At 42.4% G+C, this 23,643-nt stretch overlaps 1 protein-coding gene across 14 annotated transcripts in view; it reads right to left on the minus strand.

The window, feature by feature from the left end:
- CTNND1 (catenin delta 1) overlaps nucleotides 1-21,929 on the minus strand; it is a 57,385-nt gene extending 35,456 nt beyond the window's left edge. For 5 of the 14 annotated variants that reach the window (XM_010382796.1, XM_010382793.1, XM_010382792.1 and 2 more), the window contains exon 1: nucleotides 21,640-21,929. The gene's annotated coding sequence lies outside the window, so the exon portion shown is untranslated. Of the gene's footprint in view, nucleotides 1-21,617 lie in introns of all 14 variants that reach the window. The other 9 variants (XM_010382799.2, XM_010382798.2, XM_010382794.2 and 6 more) reach the window with 6 other exon arrangements.
- Between the last annotated feature and the right edge of the window lie 1,714 nt (nucleotides 21,930-23,643).

Below are 23,643 nucleotides of genomic sequence, written 5' to 3' on the forward strand. Positions count from 1 at the left end.
GAGTGCAGAGGTGTGATCACAGCTCACTACAGTGTGTACCTTGTGGGCTCAAGCAATCCTCCCGCCTTAGCCTCCCAAAGTGCAGGGATTACTGGCATGCGCCACTGTGCCCAGCCATTCTAGGGACTGCAAATGGCTTTTTTCAAAAGCACATTGGGCTGGGCGCAGTGGCTCACACCTGTAATCCCAGCACTTTGGGAGGCCAAGGTGGGCAGATCACTTGAGCCCAGGAGATTAAAGACTGGCCTGGGCAACATGGCGAAAACCCGCCTCTACAAAAAAATTACAAAAATTAGCTGGGCGTGGTGGTGCACACTGTAGTCCCAGTTACTCAGGAGGCTGAGGTGGGAGTATTGCTTGAGTCTAGGAGGTCCAGACCGCAGTGAGCCACAATCACTACATTGCCACCTGGGCGACCCTGTCTCAAAAATAAATAAGTAAATAAATAAATACCATACCGAGCCTCCTACTATAGAATACTAAATCAACAAAATATAGCACCTGTAACACTACAGAACTGTATTACATAACATTCAAGCCAGAAAGGGGCCCTCCAGATACCTAAAAGGCATTTATTTGCCTTAACTGGCACCTGACCCCAAATTTGAAGAAATTACTCCGGTTCAACCACAAACAAAGAAAACTGCCATTCTGTTTCTAAATCAAAGAAATATATTTTGTCAAGATTTTCTATGGCTTCTTATCAGTGCTTGTACCAGAGTCCAAAGTCGAAGTACCCCACCTACGTTCACTTGATGTTCCACCTTTTTTTTTTGAGATGGAGTCTTGCCCTGTCGCCCAGGTACAATGCTGTGATCTCGGCTCACTGCAACCTCCACCTCCCAGGTTCAAGTGATTCTCCTGCCTCAGCCTTCCAAGTAGCTGGGACTATAGGCATGTGCCACTATGCCCAGTTAATTTTTGTATTTTTAGTAGAGACACAGTTTCACCACATTGGCCAGGCTGGTCTTGAACTCCTGACCTCAAGTGATCTGCCAGCCTCAGCCACCCAAAGTGCTGGGATTACAGGCTGAGCCACCATGCCCCGCCATGTTCCACCTTCATGCTCAGTCAGAACAGTTCTAGTATTTCTCACTTCACTGGGAAGACTCACCTTCTGTTAATTCCAAGTCCCTTAAGCTGATTTGCATTAAGATTAAAAGGACTGTGCTCACTTCACAATCTCAACTAAGCACTACTCAAGTCACAAAACCTGTATTATTCTGGATATGGTCTTCTCCTTCTCCTAGTGTTCACTGTTTCTATGCTTCCTCATGGATCTGCTTCCTGCTAGGCCCAACTTCTCCATTTAGAGGTGTTAAATCAAGTTTAGCCTAAAGTTGCCTCCTTACATATTTTAAGTTTGGCCTAAAGATTTCTCTGTACATAATGAACTATAACCTAAATGGTGGTAGAAATAGACTGTAACCTACTCTTGTGCCAATCCCTGAGTTTTGGCCAATCAAAGGGGGCCCAACTGTTCAAACCATGAACAAATAAAGTGACTGCCGGCCGGGCCATAACCAATTCAGCCGTTTCTATACCTCACTTCCATTTTTTGTTCATCACTTTCCTTTTTCTGTCCATAAATCTTCTACCACATGACTGCGCTGGAGTCTCTGAGCCTGGCTCAGAATGCTCCCCAATTCGTGAATTGTTCTTTGCTCAATTAAACACTGTTAAATTTAATTTGGTTAAGGATTTTCTTTTAAAAGAGAGTAAAAGGCTGACAAAAGAAGTCTTATTTTCATGAGGAAAAACTAGGTGTCCACCAGGAATCTCTCTCATGAATTAAGGAAGGCTCTGGGCAAACCACCCTCCTCTTAGGAAAGAGTGATGCATTCTCTCTGATTGGAATGTCAGAGAAAGAATTTTTTAAAAAACAAAGATATAAACTTTTTTTAATACTCCTTGTTAAAAGGAATTTGAGCTGACAACCTCTATACATCACCAGGGTACCTTAAACTCCCTTTAGTCTTATAATCCTTACTCAAAGCTACCTGTCAACATTCAAAGTTTTTACTGTAACTTAAAAAAAATTCACCTCCACCATCACGACCTCCTAAATTCTGAGACCAAATAGAACATTCTTCTCTTTCTCTTTACCCCTCCCAAGTATTCTGAGAACCCCCTCTAAACCATAACGTACTAAAATGGCTTAGTGCTGGGCTGGCTTTGAAGCCAAGGAAGGGTGCGGCTCTCAGCTAGTGAGGGGGCCCAGGACTGAAAGGGTACAGAAAGAAACAAAACCTGCTTCTCTATGGAGCATGCATGACGCACACACAGGACTGGTCTAACAAGTCCTGATCTCTCAGGCCAGGCCGCCTCCTTCTCCTCCCCCATTATCCACATGCCTCTCCAAGGCCCTCCACTGGGACAGTTAACATTGAGTTTTCTCTTATCCTGAGAAGAGACTGAGTTACTTACCTGGATCCCTGTGCAACCTTGCCAAAGGCACCTCACCTAGCCTTAAAAGGAGAAAGCAGGGCTTTAGGGAGAGGCCGATAAGGAAACAAAGATAAGAGGGAGGGGCAAAAAAAACAGCGAGGTGTTAGACTAAAGGAAGGGGAGAAGCCAAATGCCTTTCTCCTTCCTACAAGAGGAGAAAGATTAGGTACACTATGAAAAATAAGAAAAAACCTAATTGAAATGCAAAGGTATTGTTTAGGTCTCATGTCATAAAAGAGAAATCCTAAAATTAACTAAGACACCTTATACCCTTCCATACCCTAGGCTAGGGGAAAAAAAAGTATTCGTGGAAAAGCTTAACCTTAGAATTTACTAGGGGTCACCCAAGTGTTTGAGCTCACATTCCTTTCTTAAATAGCAGCTTCTCAGCCGGGCGCGGTGGCTCAGGCCTGTAATCCCAGCACTTTGGGAGGCTGAGGCAGGCGGATCACCAGGTCAGGAGTTTGTGACTAGCCTGGTCAACATGGTGAAACCCTGTCTCTACTGAAAATACAAAAATTAGCCTGGCGTGGTGGCGGGTGCCTGTAATCCTAGCTACCCGGGAGGCTGAGGCAGGAGAATCGCTTGAACCCAGGAGGTGGAGGTTGCAGTGAGACGAGATCCCGCCATTGCACTCCAGCCTGGGCAACAAGAGCGAAAACTCCGTCTAAGAAAGAAAGAAAGAGAGGAAAGAAAGAAAGAAAGGAAAGGAAGAAAGGAAAGAAAGAAAGGAAAGGAAGAAAGAGAGAAAGAGAGAGAGAAAGAGAAAAAGAGAAAGAGAAAGAAAGGGAGAGAAAGAGAGAGAGAAAGAAAGAAAAAGAAAGAAAGAAAGAAAGAAAGAAAGAAAGAAAGAAAGAAAGAAAGAAAGAAAGAAAGAAAGAAAGAAAGAAAGAAAGAAAGAAAGAGGAAAGAAAGAAAGAAAATAGCAGCTTCTCACCAAACTTCCTGACTTTCAATCTATGGCATTTCCCCACCTCTTTGCCCATCATTTGAAAATAACTTGGAAAAGGTGGAAGCATGTAATTGAGCCATATTTACACAGTCCCAATTTCTCAAAATCCTGAAAAGACCAATAAGGCACTCTTTTCATCAAGTTTAGAGTATGTCTTCTTTTTGAGACAAGCAACAGGGAGACAGAACATGTCAATCTATAAATAAATCAATCAGAAGTGTTAAGGTCCTTTCTCAGCTTTAGGACAGAGAGCAGGAGGAAATGTTTCTCCTTATCTGAAAGAAGAAAATCCTACTTTGAAGGGGAAGAAAAGTTGTGTATTATTGCTCTTCCCCTTGAAGTTATCATATAATCCTTTCAACACCTGCTGAGGTAATGGCCTCTTTTTACAAATAAGCATACTGCCTATATATCACAAGTATTTAGTATCTTGCCCAAGCTCATCAACTAGTAGTAAGTAGTGGAAACTCCTATTTTATTCCAAGTCCATGTTCCTTCTTGATAAAGTGGAAAGAGTGTGAATTTTCTATGCTTCCTGTGGTTAAAAGTCATTCTTAGGGCCAGGCGAGGTGGCTCAAGCCTATAATCCCAGCACTTTGGGAGGCTGAGGCGGGCAGACAGCTTGAGCTCAGCAGTTCGAGACCAGCCTGGGCAAAATGGCAAGACACCATCTCTACAAAAAAATTAGCCGGGTGTAGTGGCACGTGCCTGTAGTTCCAGTTGCTCGGGAGGCTGAGGTGGGAGAATCACTTGAGCCTGGGGGTTCCAGGCTGTAGTCAGCCGAGATTGTGCCACTGTACTCCAGCCTGGATGACAGAGTAAGACCCTGTCTCCAAAAAATTAAAAAAAAAAAAAATGACATTCTAGTTCCAATTGAGAAGTAAACCCAAAGTTAACATTTTTTTACGGAGAGGGGAAGGAGGCAAGAGAAGGTGGAATGGAGCCAGCTAGACTTTTGGGTCTTACCTTCACTTTAAAGAACAAAACCTTACTCAATTTGGGAAGAGTAGCTTGCAGTCTACCTCAGATTTGTCTCCCCTTTTATAAGGACCTAGTACTCGGGAGGAAAGGTGCTAAGAACAAAAGAGGCACTACTCTGTAAAAATCACCTACCTTACCACTGGCAAGCCTGCTCTAGAAAGCTGGCTACATGTCACATTCTCTGATCACCCCCCTCAACCCTACCACAAGAAAAAAAAATCCAATCACAAATATCCCTACTCTCATTTTTAGTGTGACATCTCACTAAGCCAAAAGCAAAGATCAGAGCTGGGGTGGGAAACAGAAGGAACTAGAGGCAGTAAAGATTGTGCTAGCCAGCATAAGAACAGAGAAGAAGGATTGTTCTAGTGGTATGTTAGCAATCTGCCTCTAGGGCAGCTGTCCTCCTGGACAATCAAAGGCGGGTTTGTGTGTGTGCTCAGGAACCAGCCAGCTTGGCTCAAAGTTAAGGACTCAGCCACCCAATCTACAAAGTGAGAAAAGATGCCTGTTTCACAGCTGGAATGGAAGGCAGGGAAAACACAAAACAAGGGAGAAAAGAGGGAAGGAAGAGAGAGAGTATTGCAGGTGCTATTTCAGTCTAGACATAGGGAAGAAAAATCCCAGGAAACTACCAACCACTGTCTAGTCATGTTCAAACATTAGGGAATTGCTAGTAACTCTTAATACTAAAGTAGGTAGGTTTCTCTGATCTGTATGTAGTAGGGTGCCAACTGGAAGGATGAGACCTAAAATGTAAAGGACCTCAGCAGCCCCTGAGGTCCTTTACATTTCTGTCGCTTTTAAACCCAACAAGGTACCTGCAATATACACAGCAAATGAACATTCCTTAACGTCTATTTCCTTCTAGAATTCCTTTCTTAATTAAATCCTAGAGATCCACAAAAAATAGTAGCACACACAAAACTCAGTAAGCTTCCCAGTGCTAAGAGATCGAGGCCATTTATATAACTCAAGTGCTAAAACGCAAAAGGCCACAGTCAGAATTCACACTCCCTAATCCCTCGGAGTAGCTAGATGCTCAGAGACCCATTAGACACACAAAGGCTGCTCTCTTCTCGGCAGAGCTCTGCAGCAGAGCTGCTCTCCAGGGACAAAGAGATTTCACAGGAGAACCACAAAGACATCGACCCTCTCTGTTCCCCCACTCCCAGCTTTCTCACTTCCTGTCACAGTAGCACCAGACCACAGTCTCCCAGAAACAAACAAATACAAAGTGCTGGATTCTGGGCTTCAGGCCAACCGCATTCCAGGGCATCCTGTCTACCAATCACAGGCCAGAGCCCCCACTTTGCCCTGCTCAGCCCCTTATCATGTTCAGGGAAAACAACCCTCCTCTCTGCCCCAAGCCAACACTACGTAGGACAAAGCTCAGGCCTTCAAGAATCAGCAGAAAGATACTGTGTGTGGATCTAAGAGTTTGGAGGGGGTGAGGGAAATTTTTAAAATTCCTACTTGGCAAGTTTCTTCACTTTGGAGGCACTGCATTAGGGATTTTAAAGCTACTGCTGCTGTTAATTCTGCTCAGCTACATGTGACACATCCCATTATGGCAATGTGATTACCAGCCTAGGTGAATGGAATATTCCTATTTGGAGAACTACTTCAGGAACTTCACCTTCCCTATCATCCACCTCTGTTTTCAGCCTTTCAAACTTTTTCCCTACAAGCATAGAGTTGATTACTAAGACAGGCTCCACAGAGAACAAACAAAGGCAGCAGACTCCACCCTACAAAAAGGCAGTTTAATCAGGTGCTGGGAGCAAAGTTCCCATTTCCCTAGAGAATGAGAGGACAACCACTAGGAATCACACAGAAGCCAAATCCTGGCAGCAAAGAGGTCAAGACAGCAACATCAGCTTTTCCTGCTCACAACCTCCTGAAGTGGGTCAGGGGCTGCAAATTTGGAGCCTAGTCAGAAAAGAAAGCCTCCTCTCCTAATAAGGGTCCTCCACTAACTCCAAGAATGAGATAAATGATAGACTTTTCTATTATCTTGTACAACCCATTGGAAATTAGCCCTAAGTCACAGAAGCAAAACTGCAGACAGAGGTTAAGCTGCATAAGCTAGAGATTCTTGAAATCCAAAGAAGCAACACCCTCTGCCCAAAGGGCTCAATTCCCTTTGCATAAAAATAGCATGATGCTCAGCAGAGTCCTCCAACCAGAGGGGCATACCAGAAACTAACTAGTAGTATGCTATCACTTCTCATCTGTTCTTCTCCCTTTATTTTTCTTATATTTCTTTCATCTTCTTAAGATCTGCTAGAAGTAGTATGAGCCGAACCCTCGTCTAAAGCAGCACATGATACAAAAGAACTAAGTCTAAAACAGACAACATAGAAGGATTTAGTCCTTGGCCAGGCACGGTGGCTCAAGCCTGTTGTAATCCCAGCACTTTGGGAGGCTGAGGCAGGCAAACCACTGGAGGTCAGGAGTTCAAGACCAGGCTGGCCAACATAGTGAAACCGTATCTCTACTAAAAATAAAAAAATTAGCTGGGCATGGTGGTGTACACCTGTAATCCCAGCTACTCCAGGTGGCTAAGGCAGGGGAATCACTTGAGCCTAGGAGGCAGAGGTTGCAGTGAGCTGAGATCATGCCACTACACTCCAGCCTGGGTGACTAAAAAAAAAAAAAAAAAAAAGAAGGATTTAGTCCTTATCTGGATCTGGTATGACCAGGTAGCAAGGGTAGGGCAGTAATATACACAATAGCCATTCTAGGGTGGGATAGAAAAGAATATTTAGCAACACTATGGAACTTCAGCAGCAGAGCCTAGCCATTGCAAACTCTATCACTGAAGCATACACAAAAAAAAGTTAACAATCTCTTACTTGGCATGGAATCAGACTAACTCCCTTTATCTCTCAAGAATACTGAACAATTAGTTATGACAGTTAGTATTCTTACCCAGTTCTTCCTCATGCATAGCCCAGGCCAAATAATTAGAGTTAATTAAGTACCACAGTGTGAAGTAGATATACTAAAGCAGATAAAAATAGTAGCTTTTAGTAGGGGAGAGTTTTCTGAGATACTAAAAAAAAAAGTTGTAAAAGACACACCCAGGCAGAGAACTGAACACACCCACATCAATGCTGCTAATCCAAAAGGATGCTTGGCAAGTTCTCTGCATCAAATTGAGCAGGTGAGACAGAAAAGGAGTGCTGACTCAGAAATATAGTAATCCTGGGGTGTGAGAGAGGGAAGAAGACAAGTATAGCCAACCAATTACAGTTCAACTTAACTTCACCAGAGGTCCCAGTTCTAATTGTATTTAGGCTCTTTGCAGACATATTTAGAAACCCCAACTAAAGGAATAATGAATGGATATGAAGAAAGCCTCTGGAGGGCCCAAGACGTAAGCTGAATACTCAACGGGTAGGAAGGATGAATCTGTTCTGTTGTCTAACTTCCCACATCCCTCTCTCTCCAAAGCAGGCCCAACACTGAAAGAATTACAGGGAGGGGAGGCAGAAGAAAGAATGTGACTGGGAAAGGTTTAGCTACATTCCAACTAGCCAACATCCCACATAGCATTAAGAGTGCCTGAGAATTCAAACCCACTACATAAGAGTTGCTGAGACTCTGCTAACACGCATCCAATTCCTGTGCCACCAACCCCCACCCCCAAACACTCTGAAAAGAAGAGTAATTGAGATAGCTCGATGAAGGCACCAGCTGTTTCCACCACCACCCTCCCTCGCTCGCTCCCTCCCCTCCTGAGACCTCAGTTCAAACTCACATCAAACACTTAATACAATTGACTGGTCAGTAGGAAGGAGAAGCCTGGACTAAAATAGCAGTAGGAGTGCCAACTGGCCCCACTTAAAGGAATGCTTTCTTGGCTCAATTCAAAAATAAGAAACCTCTGTCATCCACTCCCCTCTGCCCAATTATGTTCTCCTTTCCACAACTTACCCTGCTCCGTGTCAAATGAGTTTCAGTTTCTTCCCTCCAAATCCTTGGTCTATTTTCAAATGTCAGAAAATACAAGGCAGGTGTATATAAGGTTGAATGTAAAAGTACTACCGGAGAGATTAGGCTTCCCAGACTAAATCCAAACCTAGTATAGGGCTCCCATATAAGAACAAGGAGACAGGGGTACATCCAGCACCCATCTATGTGTTTCAAGTGAGGAAAAGAGTAAACCTTAAGCGGCTATACACAAACATTAGTGGTAACACGATTACTAACATGACCAGCCCCTCCCCCACCCATATTCCAAGTTGGCCAGAGTTAACCAAGGAGGAAGGGAAGGAAGCCAGCACTTCCTTTTCAGACAGGAAGTAACATTGGCCCTTCCTGTCCAGTTTTAAACAAATTGTCCAGCTAAGTTTCAATGCTAACATCCTCTCCTGAATTTGTTCCACAATGTAAAACCACAGATACAGTCTAAAGATTTCTCTTCCTCCCAACAGGCCAGTCCTCCATACCATGCTAAGTGTTAGCATAACCCCCAAATCAAGAGGTAACATCTTTAATTCCAAAACAATACAGGACACAGAGGTAAATCACTTCACTTCAAATTAACGACTTTCTCGTCATGTCTACTACAATAAACCATGTTCTATACTTCTCTTTTCTTTTTTTTTTTGAGACGGGGTCTCCCTATATTGCCTAAGCTGGTGTCAAACTCCTGGACTCAAGTGATCCTCCCTCTTTAGCTTCCTAAGTAGCTGGGACCAAAGGCACAGGCCACCATGTCTGGCTCTACTTCTCACCCTAACTAAATAACCATCCACCTGAGAAATAACATATACATGTAGCTTAATTCAAACATTCAGGTTTTGTGATCCTGAATCGTGAATGATCAGAATCACCTAGGAGTTTTTTGAAAAAATTAAATCCCCCTTCTACGTCAGTTTCTACAGGGAAGTCTGGGAATTCATGTTTTTTTTTAAAAAAAAAAAAAAAAAAAAAAAACCCTCATAGGCTGGGCGCGGTGGCTCACACCTGTAATCCCAGCACTTTGGGAGGCTGAGGCAGGCAGATCACCTGAGGTCAGGAGTTCGAGACCAGCCTGGCCAACATGGCAAAACCCCACCTCTACTAAAAATACAAAAATTAGACAGGTATAGTGGCACACGCCTGTAATCCCAGCTACTCAGGAGGCTGAGGCACGAGAATCACTTGAACCTGGGAGGCAGAGGTTGCAGTGAGCCGAGATCGTGCCACTGCACTCCAGCCTGAGCAACAGAGTAAGACTCCATCTAAAAAATAAATAAATAAATAAATATTTAAAAACCCCTCATAGACTCTTAACGCCTGTTGTGAACCACTGTAGTGGCCTATCCCTAACAACCCACTGACCTTCTTGCTAAAAGGGCACTGGTTATTTTACCAAATACCTTATTTGGGCCAAATACATTATTTGGGCCAGTTTTACTGCTCACCAGACAGCTCAGATCATTATTCAGTCTAGATTAGAGGCTCTTTGAAAGCATGAATCTAAATATAAGGATGGCTGCAATGGCACAGTCCTAACTCCTGTACTGCAGACTCAGAACCTAGAAGGAAGAACTGTCTAACTTGACAGCACCATCTTCTCTGGAATCCTGAGTTGCTACATTGTAGGATAGCCCTCTGTACACTGCAGATTGGAGAACCCAATTAAGTTGAAAACATCTTAGATGGCCTTCAGGGAACAGAGAGCTATGCCAAATTTTCAAAGGCTGGTTCCACATTCTATCCCAAAAGAACTCCAGAGTCTTAAATCTACCATTAAAGATCCTAGATAATTCTAAACCACCTGACAAGAGACAGAACCAGAAACTCCGGATTCAAGCGGTTACCTCTGACACTTACGCAAGCCACTTTAACTTCTGGTTTGAGTAAGAGCAAGCGAGTAACAAAAGGTCTTTAAAAGAACTAAAAAGTGAAACACTCCTACAGTGTCACTGAAGACTCAAGAACATGTGTCACTGTCAACATGTGTCACTGAAGACTCAAGAAACAAGAATGGCATTAAAAGACATACTCTCTCCCAGATCCCAAAGTCAAACAATAAAGGTACATTTAAGCCAGACGCGGTGGCTCAAGCCTGTAATCCCAGCACTTTGGGAGGCCGAGACGGGCGGATCACGAGGTCAGGAGATCGAGACCATCCTGGCTAACACGGTGAAACCCCGTCTCTACTAAAAAAATACAAAAAACTAGCCGGGTGCCGTGGCGGGCGCCTGTAGTCCCAGCTACTCGGGAGGCTGAGGCAGGAGAATGGCGTAAACCCGGGAGGCGGAGCTTGCAGTGAGCTGAGATCCGGCCACTGCACTCCAGCCCGGACGGCAGAGCGAGACTCCGTCTCAAAAAAAAAAACTCCAAAGAGAGAGGAGAAAAGGAGTGGGAGAGAGAGAGAGAGACAAAGAGAAAGTAAGAGGGACAGGGAGAGGGAGAGAGACAGAGGAGACAGAGAGAGACAAAGAAAGAGAAGGAGACAGAGACTCTCACTGAGGGGCAGACCAGCTAAACCAGAATTCTTAAGAGGGAAAGTAACAGTGGGTGATTCAAAACATAGGTACTCAATCAGATATCCTTTTACTTTCCTATATGGGGTTGCCATAGAACATCAAATCACTAAATAGTTGGTGCTTCTTCCTCAACTCCATCAAAGTCAACTAGGTAAAGTGGCTCAGGATGTGCTTTAATAACCTCTAATGCCTAAACAAACATATGGAAAGGGAAAGTGGAGACATCAGTTAGTCATCAGGGATAATTGTCTCTCCTGATGTGCAAGACAGAAATATGGATATGGTGACCTATAAAGGGGTCCTCAAAACCATGAATTCTCAACAATGAAGGCGTGGGGAAGCAGGAGCTTTTTGGTCAAATGAGCAAAAGGAGCAGCAGCAGATAAGTGGGGCAAGCCTATTTAGTCAAAAGCACATAAACCAAACCAATAAATGTTGTGCTCAAAAGGAAACTGTACAGGTCTAGGCTGTCACTCCTGCTCATAGAAAACGACTAGGTAGCCGGGCGCGGTGGCTCAAGCCTGTAATCCCAGCACTTTGGGAGGCCGAGACGGGCGGATCACGAGGTCAGGAGATCAAGACCATCCTGGCTAACATGGTGAAACCCCGTCTCTACTAAAAATACAAAAAACTAGCCGGGCGACCTGGCGGGCGCCTGTAGTCCCAGCTACTCGGGAGGCTGAGGCAGGAGAATGGCGTGAACCCGGGAGGCGGAGCTTGCAGTGAGCTGAGATCCGGCCACTGCACTCCAGCCTGGGCGACAGAGCAAGACTCCGTCTCAAAAAAAAAAAAAAAAAAAAAAAAAGAAAACGACTAGGTAGACAAGAAGATGGAGAAATATACAGCATTTCTCTGGGAAGGAAAAATTTAGGGGCTGGGCACAGTGGCTCACACCTGTAATCCCAGCACTTTGGGAGGCTGAGGCAGGCAGATCTGAGCTTGAGCTCAGAAGTTTGAGACTAGCCTGGGCAACATGGCAAAACCCCGTCTCTACAAGAAAAAAAAAAAAAAAACCAATTAGCTGGGTGTAGTAGTGCATGCCTACAGTCCCAGCTACTCAGGAGGCTGAGGTGGGAGGATGGCTTGAGCGTGGGAGGCAGAGGCTGCACTGAGCTGAGATTGTGACACCGCAGAGACAGACCTTGTATCAAAAAAAAAAAAAAAAAAAAAACGAAAAATTTTGATCTCACTTCCCAAAAACAAATAAGCTTATTCTAAGTAGCTGCCTTATTATTATCATTCTCTAAGAGAAGGGTAATTAACCTATGCAAAATCAGCTACTATGCAAATTATCTGCTAACTATATTTTCATGGAGATTCCACAATGGGAGAAATATGGAGGTTGGGTCAGGTGCTACCTCCAGTTACAAGAAAGACACAAAAATTCGGTAACAGCCATTGCCTCTGGGGTTTGAAGTGGAGATAATTTTTTTTGGTACAATATAATACACAACAAGACACTACATTATTCCCCTTCCCCCAAAATACATTCCCAGTGGACCTCTCTGGACAGGTCTCTTACTTCTCCTTCCCTCCTCTCAATTTCTTTTTTTCACTGGCAATAACCAGCCTCAGGGCCTTTGCACTTCCTACTCCTCATACCTACATGACTCCATCCTTCATTTCTCTTGGTCTCTGTCAAACATACCTTACACATGAGACCCTCCCTGACCACTCTATATAAAATAACCTCACTCCCACCCTGGAACTTCTTATCCTCCACACTACTCATTCTACTTTACTTTTTTCTCAATAATATTATCACAATCTGACATACTACATATTTACTTGCTTATTATTTGTCTCTCACAACTAGAATGTAAGCTCTTTGAGAACAGTAGGTCTATTTTGTTTGTTGTTGTACTTCAGTGTATGGCATACAACAGACTCTCAAATTTCTTTTGAATGGAGATGTTTTTGCTTCCTTCTTCAATGAATACAAAAAGTTAAATTTTAGAAAAAATAAACCAACTTTGTTTTCTTTTTCTATACTTTTTTTTTTTTTCCAACTGTGATCTTAGTTAGGCCTACGAAGAGGCTTAGGTGGCCTTACCTGCCTATTTGGCTGACCTTCAGCAGGGTAGACATCCAAGAGGCCAACTGTGCTCCAGTTAACAAAGTAGTCAATGGAGAGCAGAACAGCAAAGAGGTTACAGAACTTCCCCCATTCCAACAAAGCAGGAAAGAAATCAGATTGGCACCAATTTCTCTTTTTAAAATAGGCTATTTTAAAAGTGTACTGAATATACACCAGCTACTTTATTTCAATGAGATTTACTTCACTTGCAATGAAATGGGAACTGCGGGTGCTTTGATAAAGGTATTGAGAAGTTGACCTAGTTTCTATAACAACGTCTTATGTCCTCAAACATGAGAATACATTTTAGTTTCTTAAAATATGAGCTTCCTAGAACAAAAATCTTTTCTCTCTTTTTCTTTTTTTTTTTTTTTTTTTTTGAGACGGAGTCTCACTCTCTCACCAGGCTGGAGTGCGGTGGCGCGATTTTGGCTCATTGCAGCCTCTGCCTCCCAGCTTCAAGTGATTCTCCTGCCTCAGCCTCCCAAGGAGCAGGGACTATAGGCACGCGCCACCACACCCAGCTAATTTTTGAAATTTTAGTAGAGACAGGGTTTCACCATGTTGGCCAGGATGGTCTCGATCTCTTGACCTCATGACCCGCCTGCCTTGGCCTCCCAAAGTGCTAGGATTACAGGTGTAAGCCACTGTGCCCGACCATGTAACAAAAATCTTTTCACTCCATAAAGATACCTCCTAATGTGCTACTGCACTACAATATAGAACAACATAGAAAGCACAAATAAAAAACAGATAATTTACTCTGGAGAAAGTAAATTTTTTTTGCTCAACTGTCAACTAAACCAAAATGAGTAATTAATCAAGAAATGTGGATGAAATCTAAAAATCAAAGATAAAACCAATCTGAATCACTAGAAGAGACCAGTCTTCTTGGATTACAATTGATTCCTAAACTAGATCTAACTGAAATGAAGTGGTATCCTAACAGTTGTACCTTTAGCACACGGGTACAGTTTATTCTAGAGTAAAAATCAGAAATACTTCTTTTTTTTTTTTTTGAGACAGAGTCTTGCTGTGTCGCCCAGGCTGGAGTGCAGTGGCACAATCTCCGCTCACTGCAAGCTCCACCTCCCGGGTTCACGCCATTCTCCTGCCTCAGCCTCCCGAGTAGCTGGGACTATAGGCGCTCGCTACTACACCCGGCTAATTTTTTGTATTCTTTAGTAGAGACGGGGTTTCACTGTGTTAGCCAGGATGGTCTCGATCTCCTGACCTCATGATCCAACTGCCTCAGCCTCCCAAAGTGCTGGGATTACAGGGCTGAGCTACCGCGCCCAGCCAGAAATACTTCTTTATATTAACTGTGAGTGAGGCAAAGCAATGCCCATGAAGACCTAAGGGAAAACCTAAGGGGAAAAAAAGGAAACCCAACCTAAAAGAAAAAAAAAAGATAAGGGAGGCAAGAGGAAGCAAAGAGAGACAAAGGAAGACACCACAGAGAATAGGAAAGCAAAAGAAAAGGAGAAAATACAGGAGAATTGGTAGAAGAAATTGTAGGTAAAATAAATGTGGGGAACTGAGTGTGGGAGGCTATGGGGTGCCAACAGAAATTAGCTTAAATAGCCAGGCAAGGTGGTGTGTGCCTGTAGTCCTAGCTACTCCAGGGGCTGAAGTATGAGGATCACTTAAGTCCAGGAGTTGGAGACAGGACAACATACCAAGACTCTTTTTTTTTTTTTTTTGAGACAGAGTCTCACCCTGTCACCCAGGCTGGGGTGCAATGACATGATATCAGCTCACTGCAACCTCCACCTCCCGGATTCAAGCGATTCTCCTGCCTCAGCCTTCCGAGTAGCTGGGGTTACAGGCATGTGCCACCGTGTCCAGCTAACTTTTTTTTTTTTTTGGTATCTTTAGTACAGACGGGGTTTCATCATGTTGGCCAGGCTGGTCTCCAACCCCTGACCTCAAGTGATCCGCCTGCCTCAGCTTCCCAAAGTGCTGGGATTACAGGTGTGAGCCACGATGCCCGGCCTCTGTCTCATTTTTAAAATAAAAATGTAAAATAAAGAAAAAGTCTTCAAAGAAATTGGCCAAGTATTATTTAGAACACTACTTTCATGGGTTCTTTAGTATGAAGAAAAGGGAGGAAAAAAGAAGGAAAATTCCTAGGCTGGAATAAACCTGCAAGTTTCTAGGCAAGGTTGCATCTAACACACATGTATTTCCCACAGACTACAGCTTGCCTTTTTCACATATAAAAGCTGACCCCTTTCTTAGAAGCACACTTCTCACAGGAAGCATTTATGAACTCATGTCACAGTTTTACAAATGTCCACAAATAAGTGTTGCAAACACAGAATGATGTCCACAAATTATTCTGTTTATCCTCTTCCCACTAACACTTCACTTTACTAAAGTTATCCATTCTCATACTACTGTTGAACTTCACCCACACAACTCTCCAATATTACCTACTACTAAAAATAATTTTTTCCCATTTAAAAAATTTCAAAGTTAGCTTTTACTCAGGAAGCCCGTATATTCTGTAATGCAAGCACCTACATCTACCACAGATTCTCAGGTTTTAAGAGACCTTTGGCCGGGCATGGTGGCTCACACCTGTAATCCCAGCACTTTGGGAGTCCGAGGTGGGTGATCATTTGAGGTCAGGAGTTCAAGACCAGCCTGGCCAATATGGTGAAACCCCCCCCTCCCCCCGCCCGCCGACTAAAAATACAAAAATCAGCCAGGGGTGGTGGCAGGCACCTGTAGTCCCAGCTACTCGGGAAGCTGACGCAGGAGAATTGCTTGAACCCGGGAGGCGGAGGTTGCAGCAAGCAAAGATCACACCACTGCACTCCAGCCTGGGAGACAGAGCGAGACTCTGTCTCAAAAAAAAAAAAAATTTAAAAAAAAAATCTTCAAGGGCATTAGTTCAACAGACAAATGAAATTTGAATTCTTTAAAGCATCCATTCTAATAGCAAACACAAGATATTACTATGAGCTGTGCATTACTCTATAAGTTTTACATATGTTAAACAACTTTAGTGTCACAACAATCCTGTAAGATGGTTGATATTATCCCCATTTTACAGACAAGGAGGCCAAGGCAGAGAGAGATTAAGCAATTTGCCCTAGGTTACATGGTACCTCCGTGGCAGTCTGGCTCCCCATCCATGCTCTTAATCATTATGTTATGCTCCCTTGCCTCACCATATTGTGGAAGTCTCAGATTGGAAACTCCCTTTTTGGTTAGCATATTGACCAAAAAATATAGAATAAACATTTGTGGCAACATGTTAACAAATGATACCTAGGCAAATGAAGGGTATACCGGAGTTACTGTGAGCAACTTTCCGCAAGTTTGAAATAAAAAGTTGAAAAGTGCTTTTGTCAACACATCACATCACATCAAACATCATGGGACATGTTTTGTGAAAGTCATAACCAAATTACCTACTGTTGACCAGCAAGGAAGGCTTTAAGATAAAATTATGGCCGGGCGCAGTGGCTCATGACTCTAATCCCAGCACTCTGGGAGGCCAAGGTGGGCAGATCATGAGATCAAGAGTTCAAGACCAACCTGGCAATTACGGTGAAACCCATCTCTACTAAAAATACAAAAAATTAGCAGGGCGTGGTGGCGTGTGCCTGTAGTCCCAGCTACTTGGGAGGCTGAGGCAGGAGAATCATTTGAATCCAGGAGGTAGAGGTTGCAGTCAGCCGAGATCATGCCACTGCACTCCACCCTGGGCAACAAAGCAAGATTCCATCTCAAAAAAAAAAAAAAAAAAAAAAAAAGATAAGAAAATTATTTGGCTCTTTATAATTCCCCCACTATATGCCTGATCTAAATTAACCACACCACACCAATCAAACTGAAGGGCTCCCTGGTGAGGAAGTGGCCCTAAAAACAGGGAACACTATCCCTGAATAAAATGGTAAATTCAGGCCCCATTCTCAGTACTTAATATTTAATAATAACATGCAATTCCAAGTAGAATTAGGGAAAAAATTACTTCCAAAAAATACATTAAACAATTAAATACAAGTCAATCCATACCCTAATTTCCCCCTCATTAGTTCTAACCAGAACAGTTGTTCTTGCCTTCTTACAATCCCCCTGCCAGGCTATATCAATGCTCTATTGGAAACCTTGGAGGCAGCTGCATAGTTTAGGCAGAGCAATTCCCACTTCAGCTTTGTGTGGCATTTAACCCTTCTTTGAGGGAAGAGAACGTGAAAGAATATTTGTAGTTATTCACATCCTTAATACCTACAACAGTTCACTCCTTTAGGCAAGTTCCTTGTTAATACCTTTTAAATAACCCAAGAAAACTAATTTCGGTTCTTAAACTCATAAGCTTCCCAACACACGAACAAAATTTAAAGTTTTGTGGCTAAAGCAGTGATTTAAAGAATACACTGATATTCAAACATACTTTCTTTGAAACACTGATGTTCAAAACTATCATCCCAAGCTCTTAATGTTTTTATTAACAAGCATAGAAACCATTCACCTCCAAACAGGGCTGAAAGCAAACTCTTCTGCTGATGTCTTAATATATTCTCCCCTAAGAAATAGCTACATTTAAGGTTTTCAGTTGTTGAAGTTCATTATGAAATGAACTGACTAGGATACTTTATTTTTTTTGAGATAGGATCTGGCTCTGCAAGTCCCCCTAAGTCTGGAGGGCAGTGGCACGAGCTCGGCTTGCTGCAACCTCCACCTCCCAGGCTCAAGCTGTCCTCCCACCTCAGCCTCCCCAGTAGCTGGGACTACAGGCACACTCCACCACACCCAGCTAATTTTTGTATTTTTTGTAAAGAGGAGGCTTCACCATGTTGCCCAGTGATCCACCTACCTGGACCTCTCAAAATGCTGGGATCACAAGCGTGAGCCACTGCACCAGGCCAGATCCTTACTTTTTATACTATTCTTTGTACCACTTGCCAAGAAAGGAACAGGATTAAAGAAATGCTAAAATTTAAAATCCTCCATTATCTCCAGAAACTTTGCTTAAAAATATAAGGGAGGGCCAGGTGTGGTAGGGCACACCTATAATCACAGCACTTTGGGAGGCCGAGGTAGGAGGATGGCTTGAGCCCAGGTGTTTGAGACCAGCCTAGACTACATAGAGAGACCCCATCTCCACAAAAATATACAAAAATTAGCCAGGCATAGTGGTGTGCACCCATAGTCCTAGCTACTCAGAAGACTGAGATAGGAGCACCATTTGAGCCCAGGAGTTTGAGGCTGCAGTGAGCCATGATTTCACCACTGCACTCCAGCCTGGGTGACAGAACAAGACCCTGTCTCAAAAAAAAAAAAAAAAAATTAAGGGAGGAGAGGCATAAAAGGTTGAAACTACAGACTACAGTAAAAGTTGCAAAAGTACATTGCAATTTGATTAATCTATGTTGTTTTGCTTCCTTTCAAACCTTCCCCACAAATCAGTCCCTCACTGATTCTCACCAAATGCCTTATTTAACCAAGGCTTACTGAGCACTTCAGTATGTAGCAGACACTAAGACAGGTGCTAAAAAGATACAGAGATAAGGAAAGTACCTACACCCAAGCTGCTCATAGTCTAGAGGGAAGACAAGAATATCTGAACTACCTCCTCCTACAAGCCTATCTCTGCAAATTGATGACATCCTATCATTCCAAACCACATACCTAAAAATTCTCTGGAAGAAATTTTACTGATAATTGAACAATGTGTGACACAATTCCAGGAAGTTTAAGAAATTAGGACAGCAATGGTGGGCATATGGATATAGAAAGATTCTCGTTCTAAAGATTAAAATAATATCCATTCTAGCACATCCAGCTCCCCATGGGCTCTATGGAAAATAGATCTTTTACATACATTATCCCAACAGGGGTAGTGGGGAGTTGGAGGGGGTTGGAAATTTAAGTACTGCCCCCGTGCCAAGATGAAACACTCCTGCCTCTAACAAGGGCTCATTTTAGTTCGAGCTGTTGTTTCCATTCTCTCTGGTGAATGGCAGTATATTAGTGGTTAAGTCCATGGACTTTGTAGTCAGTCAGAGCAGGGTTAATCCTGGCCTCAACCATTTACAGGCAGTGAGATTTTCACCAAACCTCAGCTTCTCTGAGGGTCAAATTCCTTAAAAAACAAAACAAAACAAAACAAAAAAAATGGTGGTGGGAAATTAATAGCTTACGCAAAATGCTTAGAATACACTAAAAACAAGGTGTGGGGAGGTAGAGGGGAATGAGGGCCTTGGCAGTTACTAACGGGTACCAAAATAGGAGATAAATTATACAAAGCTAATCATTTTGTTATTCCAATTGATAGTGATCTATTTGCATCCATCCTATCTCATCCATCCCTAAAGAGCAACTACTTCATAAACCTAAGGCTGGATTGTAATTACTTAGTGCTTTTCTTTTTGTTAATATCTCCAAATAGTCTCAATTTTACCCTAGCTCAGAGAACATGTTGAAGCTTCTCTCCATGCTGGAACCTTGAGAAAGGTACTAGAACTCCAACCACCTAAAAGAGAACCGCCCCCCCTCTGCCCCCCAATCTGGAACACAGACCACTACCTTACTCACATAACAAAGAAACCAACCGTATATAGGAGGCAAACAAGGAAAGAAAAATCTGAACAGCTCATACTTACCTGTCATCATTTTTTACCCCAAAACCAAGACGAGGAGCAAAACAAAAAAATTTTAAAAATAAAAGATTTACTTATCTGCATCCCTTATAATTCCTGAAAGAACCAGTAGAGGTGAGGTAAAAGACAAATCTTCCATCTTATCACCCCAAAGGCTCTGTACTACACACCAGTCAAAACAACGCCTTAGTTCGTGGAAATAGTCCTGGACACTAGGTTAACCAGGATGCTCACTTCAGCTACACAAAGCCCACTATTTAAAGCTAAACCCAAATCACCACCACTCAGTCATCCAGAACCTATTTTCAAACTGCCTTTGTACTCCTCCTTCAGATTCCCTCATCCCTCCCCCTAAAGGTTGAGTGGGAAACAGACACTCTGGAAGCAACATGACCAACACTCTAAAGATCCAAGAAACCTCCCCAGGCTGGAGTCAAGGCAGAGAGAACATTTGAAAGAAAATTTGGAAAATACTAAACAGACTATACACGTTGTATTTTTTTTCTTTCTTTTTAACTGTACTTATTATAATTATGAGATCCAGACATCAAAAATTTCCTGCAGCCTTTGCCTAGATTATATTCAAAGGAGGAACAAAGTTCTGTTTCCTCCTGAAGCCACAACTTCACAAGGATGAAATAATCTTTCAAGAAATACCCTCATTCTAGAAAAGAAATTCAAGGAAGTCTCGTCTTAAAAAAAATTTGCGGCAGGAGGGGTGGGGGGTGGAACGAAATCAGATTATTAAAGATACATACCAGTTTAAAGCTAATGAGCAGCTTACACACTAAAGCCCATCTTGTTACAATTAGGACGGTATCTATAATTTTCAGGCTGATTCGCATTTTCAAAAAGAGAAGAGAATACCCTAGTTTTTCAGCTAGTGATGAGTTGGCTATATAATTATCTAGAATCAGTACTTTTGCAAGAATGTATTTGCGAAAACAAAACAAATCTTAAGATTAAATATATGAAAGCACAGTCATAGGCCTTCAGCTCTAAGAGATTTAAGATTTCATGGTAAATTAACTAAACGATAAACTCCAAAAAACAACTTTCAGTTTGGTTTAAAAATAAAAATCTCCCTTGTGTTTTCTGAAACGTATTTTAAACACTAAACTTTGTATAAATGGTTTTTCTAAACCTAATTTTATTCCAGCCATGGCCCTTTCAGAGTGCAGAAAGCTGAAAATATTTTCAGGTGTGTAGTCACTTTACTCAGGTGAAATAAAAAGCATGATTAGAATTTCCTTATCCCTTTAAACACATAAACCAAACGTTGTCGTATTTGCAGATTTAACAAACACCTCCACAAATCTTTGCTATCAAAGGTAGTTTGGAAGGAAGAAGGAGATGGCAATTCAGTTAACATTGTTCCGTATGTTTTCTTTCATAAGCCAAAGCAGGGAGACTACATCCAGCAGGAGAATGAGGCTCCCACCCACCGCACCTGGAAAAGTAAGAGGGATCCACCCAGGAACAGCAGGGCTGAAACCGATACGGGCCGTTCAAACTCTCTGGGGGAAAAACAATACCATTTACGCTGCAAAGCTCCCTGCAACTTTCCACTTCCACAAATCCAATGATAAAGAAAAAAAAAGTTTGAAACATATGAAGAACCATCTGTATAACTAGGTTCCGACACGGACAAATTCCTTTCCCAACCCACATGCAACATGCCAAAAAACCAACTTTTGGGCTCTGAAAACAGAAATATGTTAGCTTAATCCAGAAAAAAACAAAACAAAACAAAAACATAAAATCAAAGAACACACCAAAATGTAAATTTTCAAACCTGCTCTTACCCCTCTGGATCTACTCAGCTTCCTGTATTAGAGAGACCTAGAAGTTTGTTTCCAGGTCTTGTATATTTCACCTTATTAAATATAATAAAATACCAAAATCTACCCCGCCAAAGTGTTGAAAGTAGAAAGAAAAATAATTGCTTAAAAGTTACTCATCAGCATAACACTCTCTCCCGTTTTTTAATTCCCTCCCGTTACCGTAAGACAAAAATTCGACTTGCTTATCCTCCTTTTCCCGTCAGTACATACATTTTCTTTAAAAGCCACACACCTCAAATGTGGAGTTCTAAAAACCAGTCCTTTAAGAAAGAAACCCAAGGCTTCGCCAAGGTGCTGAGAAAGACAAATCCAGCAAGGCAGTTGATTTTTCGCCACCTCTTCCTCCTTTCAGGATCTTTCCTGCTCTTCTTTCTCTCTCTCTCCCTCTCTCTTTTTTTTCCCCCTCAGATCCAACACCTAAAATGGAAGTTGCACCCAGCCAAAGGCAAGGGAGCCTGGGTGGTGACAAACTGATCTGGCAGCCCTACCCCCTTCGCTTTCCTAAGTGATGTCAGCCCCTGTGAGCTTCCAATAGGAGTCAGGCATAAATCAGGGAGCTGACCTTATCCAATAGGAAACTTTATTATAGAAAATTAAAAAAAAGAGAGGAGGAGAGAAAGACACGGGGGGAAGTTTATACATATATATTTATATTTATATATTTATATTTAAAGTGGAGAGACTGTACAATCTCTGAGGAATTACTGCAGAGCTGAGGGGGGCGGGGGAGGCAAGGGAGACAAGGAACAAGGGCTTTTCAGAATGGCACGCCTAAGTCTCAGTTCTCTTTGATGATGGGTTCTTGCTCCCTCTTCCGTACTATCCCAGTGGGGAAATAGAAAAGAACTGATTTTACTTGCCTGCTGCTGTTTGGTTTGTTGCTTCCTACCCCAAAGCATTTCCCTAAAGGAAGATGGGAAAGAAAGGAGAGAGAAATCCTAGAAACAGGACTACTATATGTTGACCGGGATGGTAGGGGATATCTGAGGTAAACCCAGTTTCACTGTTTTGGATTGGTTGCATTAGAGCTAATTTTTTTTTTTTTTTTAATTTCTAGACTTGTTAACAGTTTTTAGTCTCTATACTCTGAATTAGAAGGAAGCAGAATCCACTGGGCTGTTAAAGAAAATCACCGTCTTCCCAATGTGTCCCCAAATCAAAATAATGTGGGTTTGTTGGGAAGAGGAAATGAAATCCAATAAACAAACAATATATTTAGAGGGAATAACAGCATAGGTAAAGAAAGTAAACATCATGTCAAGAACATTTTATTTCTTTGTGAACTTCAAGCTTAAGATGATCTAGTTCATACATTCTCTTTTTACATTTGACCTAATTAAAGGATTATTGGGGTATTATTTTTCTGAGTTAGGACATATTTTTAAACTTAGACCATGATGGACAGAGGCTGGATTTTTTTTTTTTTTTACATGCTCGACAAAGATTAGCATTTTATGATTATTCCCTGATTACTAAAACAAAGACAATGATGAATAAAAGATTTCCTTCTACTTTCTTACTAATAAATCTAAAATTTATGCTATAGACTGCTGCCAAATGAGTCTTCATGAAGTTTTCATAATCTAGAATAGAAATATGAAACTTTGGCTGGGCACAGTGGCTCACACCTGTAATCCCAGCGCTTTGGGAGGCCGAGGTGGGTGGATCACCTGAGGTCAAAAGTTCGAGACCAGCCTGACCCAACATGGCGAAACCCTATCTCTATGAAAAATACAAAAATTAACCGGGCATGGTGGTGGGCACCTGTAGTCCCAACTACTCAGGAGGCTGAGGGAGGAGAATCACTTGAACCCAGGAGGTGGAGGTTGCAGTGAGCCGAGATCACACCATTGCACTCTAGTGTGGGTGACAAAGCGAGACTCCCTCTCAAAAAAAAAAAAAAAAAAAAGAAAAATATGAAACCTTAAGAACATAGGTTTTCACAGTCAAACTGCCTAGCTTCAAACTCCACCTCTGTAAGTACACTTACTCAAATATATGTACTATTATGTGACCTTGACCCAAATTAAATAATCTGAGCCTCAGTTTCCTTAACTATAAAATGGAGATAACTATCTCTCTCACACAAGACTGTTGTGAGAATTAAAATACACAAAAAGTTCTTTGGGCCAGGCTCCGTAGTTTAAGCCTGTAATCCCGGCACTTCGGGAGGCCGAGGCAGGCGGATCACCTGAGCTCAGGAGTTCCAGACCAGCCTAGCCAATAGGGCAAAGTC

Source organism: Rhinopithecus roxellana, chromosome 15 (assembly GCF_007565055.1).
Source record: "Rhinopithecus roxellana isolate Shanxi Qingling chromosome 15, ASM756505v1, whole genome shotgun sequence".
NCBI classification, from domain to species: domain Eukaryota; kingdom Metazoa; phylum Chordata; class Mammalia; order Primates; family Cercopithecidae; genus Rhinopithecus; species Rhinopithecus roxellana.